The sequence below is a fragment of the Lissotriton vulgaris genome, chromosome 5 (genome assembly GCF_964263255.1).
Source record: "Lissotriton vulgaris chromosome 5, aLisVul1.2, whole genome shotgun sequence".
NCBI classification, from domain to species: domain Eukaryota; kingdom Metazoa; phylum Chordata; class Amphibia; order Caudata; family Salamandridae; genus Lissotriton; species Lissotriton vulgaris.
In genome coordinates, this window is record NC_141693.1 from 288,483,046 (window position 1) to 288,493,639 (window position 10,594).

Here is a 10,594-nt window from a genome sequence, read left to right on the forward strand (position 1 = left end):
AAAATTTCTTTCTAGAGTCCCCTCACTCACCGGGGTTGCCCCACGGTGACATGCTTCATCATTGGGGCCATCCCAGTTCTCTACGAAAAGGGGCGTGCTGCGACAAGGCGACTACGCTGGAGCACTGGTTTTGTGAGATGACTATGTGTGGTGCAAGTGTGGTGATGGTGGAGTGGGTGTGGAATTAAAAATACCGTGCTAGTGGGCCTCAACAATTCATTTTGCTCCTAGTGTGGTATAAAAAATTAAAAAGGGGTAACACTGTATACTAACTATTATTGAGCTAGATCAGTGTTATGGTCAACATGTTTCAAGCTCCCCCAAGCTTTTCTTCAGGACCATACAGGGTACAGTGTTACCCCTTTTTAATTTTTTTTACCACACTAGGAGCAAAATAAATTGTTGAGGCCCACTAGCACGGTATTTTTAATTCCACACCCACTCCACCATCACCACACTTGCACCACACATAGTCATCTCACAAAACCAGTGCTCCAGCGTAGTCGCCTTGTCGCAGCACGCCCCTTTTCGTAGAGAACTGGGATGGCCCCAATGATGAAGCATGTCACCGTGGGGCAACCCCGGTGAGTGAGGGGACTCTAGAAAGAAATTTTTCTTTCTTACATATTTTTGGTACACACTGACTTAGTAAGCAGTAACCATACAATACCTACCAGGTCTCTGGACCCTTCACATAGGGTTCCTGTATTGCATATACTGACTGGAGGCCGACCTGGTCTGGTTTAACCTCCTTCTCCCTCCCTTTTTTGTTTATAATTACACTAATACACATTTATATAGCACTTACTAATTTACTTTTCTTTATTTAATTTCATACTTTGGTATAATTTCAGTGAAGGATAGAAAAAAAGGCAATAGACAGTGTGCTTCAAATAAGGTGGGGTGGTCTGATGCACCTATTCCAATGTCTATAAATAGACTTAGTAAGTTTTCATGTGGTAGGGCCAACGGGATATTGCAGTCGGAAAACTGTCCAAAGGCTTGGGGGACAGGTCACTCCGTTACAGTTGTGACAGAGTACCCTGTCCACCAAACGCGAAATCAGGCCGAAAGTCTGGAGTTAAAATGTGTGTAAGATCTATAGAGTACTGTAATTGTGGTTATGGATACTCACAAACTTTAGCTCTGCCCGAAGGAACCCTTTTTAGAAACTTTAAAGTAATGAATGATAGAGAAAGCTCCAATAAGGTTCTTGCAGTTTGCATGCACCCCTTAATGCCAGCTCATAAATCATTGTGCTATATTACAAGGATTGTAGTTTATTGCCCAATTATAACAAGTTTATCAGTGACAAGCGCAGAAATCCACTGAGCTATCTACACAAAATACTAATTAGCGATCTGGATGTTACAGGTTGGGCTTTGAAGCAGGCACATTTACCCACTATGATAAAAGATAGAAGGTTGTCACTTGCACACCAAAAAGTACAAATCAATAGTCCTGAATATAAACAAACTGTTTGAAGCAAAGAATCAAACTAACGCGTGTTGCACGGTATCAGAGGGCTGCCAGTCCCTCGTGTAACGTGAACGTATGTAGTGATTCAAGACAGTAGTCTGGAATAAACGGTGTGCACAGCTGAGAAAAAGTGTACACTTCTTATACCAACTTGTTAGCAACTATTGGCACAATTTCAAGCAACATGTAACAAAAACAATACTCTCACGTTGGTATCACCATTAATTTTCATTTGTTTTCAAATAAAACGAGGATTTGAACATTGTTCCATATATACATGTATAATTATCAGTGCTTCGTGATAATCAATGTATGAAGAATGTATCACAATCATAACATTATAAAGATATGAACACAAAGAGTGGCGATTGATGACTTTCGACCCAATGCATTTCGGTACCTCCTGTCCCTTCTTCAGGGGCCACTGTGAATAAAAAACAAGAAACAGTAACAATTACACGCTAACAGTACAGGCTGCTGTGCACAACCTTTATGCAAAAATGTGTAGAGCCATCAGTTCCAGCGATACCCAATAGCACTGTGGTGACAGAAATAATAGCAGGTGCACCCTGTGCCTCTGAAAAAGTGCAGAAAAATGCAAAGATGGTGATGGGATAGACAGAAAGAGTAAGTGCAAAGAACACAAACCTAGGTATCCCCCGGAGTGAAGTGATCGTAATGGCAAGTAGATGAATACAAGACAACACTAAAAAGAAAAAAACGAGCATGCTGACGTAACGTGATGTAATCCATATGGAAGCCTTACACTTACTGCAAATAGCAGGTACTGCCAATGTTTAGCAAAACAATGATATACTCCAGACTCCTAAAACAAGTAGTGGAGCATTAAAAACAAGAGCAGTTACGAGTGTGCCAAATGAAATCGATTCACAAAGCAATGGGGGTACCTGATACACGAAGACACGGTAGTAGACTATAAAGAATGCGGGCCACCTGTAACGGGAAAAGTAAAATGTGCTGAGGACCAGAGCGTACTCAAAGAAAGTCTACATTTGCAAAGCTCAACAGAAAGCCAGTTCAGCCCACAAGCATACAAGTCCAGTAACAAAGTTCACCTAAACCCCCTCAGCAAAGCTATAATCCAAGGTCAGTGACCTGAGCCAAATAATATCACCAAGAGCGTGTGCTCACTCTTTGGCCAGTATTTTACAACCTTTTTTGGAAGGCGATCTGCACAGAGAGGCAACCGGTGTGTAAAACGCTCGAAAATGCGTTTAAAGTAAGCCAGGGATTCGCACCGAGGTGCGCAGCCCAAACGGGACCAAAAACCAGCCCAAAAGTAGCCCAATTTGGTCTGCTTGGGCGCGCGCGTCGGCCGAGAGCCACCCGGCCCGTACGGCGTGGGAGGGCTATGAGGGAGGCTCAACGCCAGCGCTAAGGGCTTTGCCGGTAAATGAGGCTCCAGTCACGGTGCGAAATGCGGCCGCCGCTCTGCCAGTCAAAGACTGTTATTAAGTAACGCAACGACGTCGCGAGCCCTGAAAAGCGGTAGCAGCCGCTCCGCTGTCAATGCTACAGGCGAAGGAGGCTCTATGAATAAAGAGACCGGAGCGACGCTCCGAAGCCGTCCCACACGGCACAATTACAGGTACAAGCACGTTTAAGCACCATGAAAAGAACACCATCAAGCATTTAGAAAGTGTTATTACAAAAAGCAAGCATTAGATAACGAATCAATCCCCATGCAAAGCAGAGTGAGGGAACATGAAATCACGTGCACTTAACTCTTGCTGTGAGCAGCATAGAAAGAGGATGATGGGAGCACGCAGAGGGTTCTTATGGACTGTGGGGGCGTGCCTATATATGTGTGCATCATGGGCAATGTAGTTTGTTTATACTGTAAAATTCTTGGCGCGAATGCTAGCAAATTTTTTATTCTCTGCACGAGGACCAGCACCATTCATGGTCCCGCCCCCGCCTCACACAGTGAGGTTGTTCTTCAATTTGGCAGGTATAGAAACATATTTAAAATCTAACAAGTTAATCGAACAGCATCAACTACAGCAATCAATTGTAAAGTCCGGGCTGCAAAATAGAAACATATAGCTTTTATAAATGGGATTTTATAAATTAAAAAAAGAAACAAGAAATTCGGGTGGTAACTAAGAAAGAAAGGAAAAAACAGTAAGAAAATATATGATACCAAATGTTCAACTATTGCAAATGGTTAAATAAGTATAAAAATCACAAAGAACCAGAGTATAATAAAATTAACATATTTGAATTTTAAAAAATTGTCATTCAAACAATGCAGGTTTGTAACCTTTCTGTGCTGCAACTGTAACAGCTAACAAAGTCTAGTGAACTAGACAAGTATATATTGGTGCTTTGGTGTGCTTTGAACCACAGTAAGTTGTATTAATGTTCTATGTACCTATGGCCTCAGTAGCTAAAATCTCCAATCTGGCGTTTTCATGTTTTATGAAGTTTTGTAATGTGAAAGCCAGGACTTAAGATACACCTAGCAGTACAGTGCTGTCCTACATTGCATTGGAAATAAGGTTATAGAGATGACATTCTGACCGTATCGAGATGAGGTTCCAAGAGAAACCTAAAATTAAGTACATTTTAATTATATGCATCTTAAAAGAAAAAATACATCTTGCCTAAGGGATGATAGCTATTTGATTGGTAAAGAACAGATCTGGAAAACGGCATACAGTTTTTTTCTCAGAGGCACTGATAAGGTACTTGGAAGATTTATATTTTTGCGTATCATTAACATTGTTTATTATGCCTTTTCACACCTGATTTTACATCTACAGACTGATATAGTGTAATTGTCTTTCAAACAAATTTCATTTGATATGTATAGAAATGAAGTTCTTAGGCCCCGATTCACAGAACTAACTTAAGGCAAAATCCTAAACTTACTACCATTTCCGTATTCACAGAAGGCACTTACTCATTTTGGTATTCACAGAAGACACTTACTCATTTCGGTATTCACAGAGGTTAGGACTCCTAACTTTAGGACTCCTAAATGCCTTCTGTGAATACCGAAAGTCTTAAAATTAGGATTTTGCTCAATTTAGTAGTAGTAAAGTTAGGATTCCTAACTTTAGGACTCCTAAATGCCTTCTGTGAGGATTTTTCTGAGTTTACTAATACTAAATTGGGAAAAATCCTAATTTTAAGACTTTCGGATGGATGCCATATTTGTCTCCCACTCGTGCTTCACACTGCGCACCTCCTCTCCCCACAGATCTCGCAGCACACAGTCAAACTGAAGTCTTATTAGTTTAATTTCAATGCTGCATTGTTTTGCTTGCAATTAACTTTCTATGGTGAGGAAGTAGGATAGAAACCAGTATCCATGTTTCCGTTTCTTCAATTGTCCTATTAATTTAGAGAAAATCTTATTGTTAAATGTTTCATATTTGCTTGGCCCTCTCCAGATGATGACATCAGTATAGATGGTGTTGCATAATTAATCAAAGAATTAGGATTGTGTTTATGTGTTATGGTAATGACGTTTATATTTCTTGTGTTGTGATTTGCTAAAGAAATGACCCTTTTGCTCACACCAGAATGAGTTTGCAGTATTGCTAATATTCTATGCAAGAATTTTGTGTGCAAAAGTCTTGATTTTGGGGGTCAGCCAGAGATTTTGCAGACTTTCCTGTTCTACTAGGGATGCTGCCCAATTTCATTCTGATTTTGTTGCACATTGTGACTTACAATATTTCCTGATTTTATATACTCTCTATAACTTTGCTTCTGAGAGCCTTCATGGCATCTACTCTGTACCATTAATTTTGAGTTTTTGTGATCAAACCTTTTAACATTTCCTTGATCTAGAGTGTACCCCATTATTTATTGAGCTGTGTTACTCTGCTAATGTGATGTTTGGTGAGGTGCCTTAATGCAGGGCCACATTGTGTCTACATTTTGGGGTGCGCATTTCTCCCATAATACTGGGTTCTTCTTATATAATGGTAACCTTGTACTTCTTGGTTAGTCAAAAAAAGGTTCTTGAGGTGAGTTTTTAAGTCTATTGGCCTGATTATTAGTGCGGTTACTCCTTCAGGGTGACAGAGTATTTTACTCCGTTGCCATGAGTAACTGCGCTCCAAATTTAGAGATGTCTGCTGTCCCAGGAAAAAGAACGCACAGACAGCTTACTGTTTCAAGTGCAAAGCAAGGAGTGAATGGTGCTGTAGGCGGGTACAATAGTCTCTCTGATCAGTTCCCGTTGTAAACTGCATAAAGACGTTTGAAGTACAAGTACCACCTTGTCATCTGGCAGCCAACTGTGTGTCCGAAAACTGGTGCTGCTCCAGCCAATGCTGGAGAAGAGGAGGAGCAACGCAGTGGAATCTTAAGTGGTCTACAAGGATGCAACTACAGAAGACACATCAAAGCTGATCAAGCGGCAAAGAACACCACATCTGCTGATCCAGGGACTAAAATTATGCAGAAGAACCTAGCGCAAGGACAAAAGACTTTTTGCCCAAGGGGCCATTTGGGTCAAGAACTGCTGAACTGCGTTGCAATGTAACAAGTAGACTAAATAGAAGTGATCTGCTCCAATGTATAATGAATGCCTGTCAGATATTGGGAGTGTCTGTTGAGGGTGGTAAATACCCGCCTCAAATAATAACCACAGTGCTTTTCAGGGTGAACCTTTAAAGTCGCTAAATTAACCTGCTCTCAACCCCTGGTAGCTATGGCACAGAGGAGACAGGCCTAACTTGGAAGCAAGGTGTGAAGTATTTATGTAGTTCTAAAACAGTAATAAAGTCAAAGCAGAGCACAAGAAAACCCCGAAACCAATGTAGAAAAATAGAGTACATTTCAATACAACAAAAATCCAATAAGTAGAACAACGTTATGACATTTTAAAGTTTAAGGTTTAAAATAGCGCCAACAATCATTGGGTGCTAACTGGGACAAGGGTACTGTTTAAGGCCAAGTCAGATGGAGTGAGGGTAGGTACCAGTGAAAAGTTTCATCTTAGAACTTATTCTATGGAATGGAAGTAAAAAATCCTCAGCAGGTGAAGGCTGCTGGATGTGGCCAAAGAGGTCTCCACGTCATCAGATATCCGCTGTATAAGGTCTTAGTGAAGCTGTTGACATTTGGTGAGAGAAGTTTGAATTTCATGCCCAGAGAAGGTCCTTCAGCAGCTGACTAGTTTTCACACCTTTGCCTGATTAAGATTACAACCTTCAGACTTAGTCACATCTTTGGAGCTCAGGTTCTTACAACAAGGCAAAGCTGCAGGCTATAGTCAAAGATGGCTCCACAAGGCTGGATACCTTCTCTGTGAGGTCTCACTGAATCGAATATACTGCGGCGGAGAGGAATGTAGCGGGAGCAATCTAAATCTTTGGCTCAAAAGCAAAGCACCTTCGTCAGATCGACTTAGGAGGTTGGTCCTGGTCCTCTGCTTGTTCTCAGAGCAAAAAGTTTTTTTAAATATTCTGTTTATTAGTTTTTCAACAACAAACCAACATCCAAGTTTCTATTACATCCATATGCATTTCATGAGCAGAGTAAACTTGTCTCTTAGGCAGTCATCACAAGCATACACATCTTTTATCACATCTGGAGCAGTGTTGATCACAACCTGTATGTCAGGGGGCAACAATTAAAATACATGTTCAGGATACATTGAGCCTACATGTTCAACAATTAGTTATACAACAAGGGAATCAAGCTACCCCTTCAGTTCCGCAGCGATGTTTGGTGTCCATACGCTTTAAAGGAAAAAAAGGATGCAGAAAAAAGCTGCAAGCAATGTGCACTGTTCCCTGGGAAAGACAATTATTTCCACAATCTTTACACGCTAATCATGTTTTCACATATTATATACATTTATTCATACACAAATCTTTTTTAAATCATATTTGTAAATCATGATTCTATGTAACACAAAACTGTACATGTATGTACTACTTTGCAGCCTACTTGTGACCTGTGTTTATTAATTGGTCAATACTATTGCATATCATAGCATAGAACTTTTTGTCATCAGTGGGCCTATTTACAAATAATCATAAATGCAAACAACGTTTCTTCATGAAGATGTTATGTTTTCTTTCTTAACATCCAATGCCCAATGCATTTCGGGAAAACGATTCCCTTCATCAGGGGCGATATCCTGTGAGGATCAGTACAAATTAATTTTAGATATCTAGCTTCATGTGGTATTATAAATCTTAAATACACAGCAGGGGGTGCCATATTGTGATAAAAGTAGGAAACCTTATAATCCCAAGAGCACACATAGGTAAAGAGACTTCACCAATGGTGTAGATGTGTCAATATCACTCAAAACATCTCGAGGTAATTGAATTCTGATAGGAAGTAAACAAATCTCTATACCAGAATGTAAAGTCATGCTTATAGAAAATTAATGAGAATGAATATAAATATACACATGCACTCTGGTGGGATCAAGTGAGTGTACCTGGAGGAAACATTGCTGAAATTTGTAATCTTCAATTAAGATGAAAAACATCCACCATGTCAAGTTTGGGATACGTTTTGTACCTAAAATGGAGGTTAATGTGATGTCCAGTTTAATGGGAACACTCAGGTATAGTGGTACATGAGATGCAGTATATCAAGTTAATCTCAAACGTATTGTTCTTAATGCACATATTCCGATCTAATATAAACCTGCACGATTGTATGCTAATCAATGTCAATGCCGCTAATCATGTACTGCGCCCAGTACTGATTCTTATAATGTAACAGTCATCTTCTAGTACGTTTCAATATTCAATACCGCTGTACATATACTGTGCCTAAATCTGTAAAATCAAAAAAACACAAAGGGCCTTGACTCTCAACTCAGCAAGGCTGAGCCAAACTTAAATAATCAAACAAAACAATTGCCAGTGCTGAGAACCTCTATTGTAAGCTGACAAACTGAAAGAAATGGTGGTTAATCCCAGTCACTAGAGCCGCATGGAGCAAAAAGCCACCCCTCGGCAGATCGAAGGCCTCCTGTAGGTCGTGGAACGACAGCAGGGCACCGTCCCCATACAAGTCCCCTATCATGTGGACCCAGCTTGTACGTAGGGCCTGGAAGGGCGCGCGCAATGTTAGGTTCCAACTGGTCCAATACTTCACTCTACATAGGGCGTATTGGACGCCGGCCAAGATCCAACGGGTCTTTGGAGGCGCGCACTCGGTATGTCCTCGCTGCAATACGGAGGGTGCTGATTTTGGGCATATGTTCTGGGCATGCGCGGGGCTTAGCACATACTGGGCTGATGTTATGTTTTGCTTGAATGAGGTTACGGAACGACAGATCGATACGGACATGGGGGCCTGCCTCTTACTCTGGTTTCCACATACTCCAGCCACGAAAATTACCAGTAAGTTCTTCGACCTGGGGTTCACTTCAGAGTCGGAGTGAATGAAGGTGAAGCACTGAGCCTTCCCGTCAGAAGTGCCTAAACTCTGTTTACTGCGGACACAACAGATTCAGTCGCGATCCGTCTTCGGCAACAATGTCGGCCAAATCAAGAGACTAACGGATATTGAGGCATCATTGCCACAGCGGCCCCCGTGCGTGCTTCAAGTGGAGATACAACCTTTTTGAAAATGGATCTGTGACCTATCAAGCAAGTGACAATATTGGTCCTGAGGAGAACCCCGGTATTTGGCGGGGTTTGAAACGCGTCGACCAACCCGGTCTCGGGTCATTTAAAAACATTTTTTCACAACGGTGGTTTGTGAATAGCAAGAGATTCCTATTCTCTATTGATTTGTACTCTAAAAAGAACTTTACATTGGATGAAAACGAGAAGGATTTCTTTCTATGTTATATTTTTAAAGTATTATTGACACCGAGATCAGTCTTTGTATGTATGTCTGTCTGAATGGTTTTGGATGAGTGAACAGCCAAGAGTGTCTGAATTGTTAAATTGTCAAAGTGTGTATTTGTTGTATTAACTGTTTTGTATATAATATGTAGATAAATATTTTTGTATTTACATGCATGAAACAAGTTTTTGTTTAAAAATTGAAAAAGAAGTATTAAAAAACTCATATGTTGCGATTCATAAAGCAGGTGTTTATGTTATATTCTTAACCACCATTTCTTTCAGTTTGTCAGCTTAAATCTGTAAAATGGCACTGATTATACAATGCATCTAGTACTAGTACTATTTATACAGTAGTCTAATAATCAACAATGATCTAAATGTTCTTAAACTAGTATCCATAATTTTTAAAGAATTCTGTACTAATGATGTTGACATACCTCTTGTAATGTATCCAAGCACGTGTAAAAGACGCCAATTGTTTTAATTCTTACTGCTCACAACTTCTTACTGTTAATAAATAAAACACGTATTCTGGATTACCCTGTCTCTCTTGTCGAGGATCTAGCTAAAAATTAAAATAAATAACAATGTGCATAAATGCGTCTCAATCCTTACCTACAATAAAGGTATTCGCTGACAGAAAAACTCCCAAAGCCTCTACGGTGCTCAAATCTCCCGACGTTCGACAAGTTAACGCGGAGGGTTACAATACGAATTTAAATAAGTGCCGATACCAAAAAGAGAAAATGGGCGGAGACGCTCGCTCTCTTGTAATTGTGGGAGTTGTAGTGTGCCATCTCAATAAAACGTATGAACTCAGGGCACAAGACGCGTGCATTCAGTTTTCTCGTTGATCTGAACCGAATAATGCTATGAATATCGAGGTGATAACAAACATAACAACTTAACGAACACTGCTGAATTGTCATGTGCACATGGATAAATAACTAGATCACGCTACTATTTCAACATTTTATGCATTTATAAAATAAAGCGCGGTGTTACCGTTGAATGTACGGTAATGCAGATCTCGCTAAACGAGAGTATAAATCACTATATCGCAAATCTGACAGAGGCAGTGAATTTGACATCTTGTACCAGTGTTATACATTGGGAGATACTAAAAGGTATCTTCAAATGAATATATAGTCGTGGTATTACAGTATTACACATTGGGAAATAACCTAGAAGTAATAAACAAATATGTACACCTAGTATTCTATAGTTATCCTGTGCAACATGCATTCCGATGCAATATACTTATCATGCATTATCCTAGAATTAACCATGCGTTATGGTAATCCTCTATT

At 40.2% G+C, this 10,594-nt stretch overlaps 1 long non-coding RNA gene across 1 annotated transcript; it reads right to left on the bottom strand.

Annotated features, from left to right (window-relative positions):
* Positions 1–2,386: 2,386 nt before the first annotated feature.
* Positions 2,387–9,960, bottom strand: LOC147710729 (uncharacterized). The gene is made up of 3 exons (XR_015295649.1): positions 9,900–9,960; positions 9,722–9,791; positions 2,387–2,433 (listed from the first exon to the last, which is right to left on the bottom strand). It is a non-coding gene; the product is annotated as an uncharacterized LOC147710729 (long non-coding RNA).
* Between the last annotated feature and the right edge of the window lie 634 nt (positions 9,961–10,594).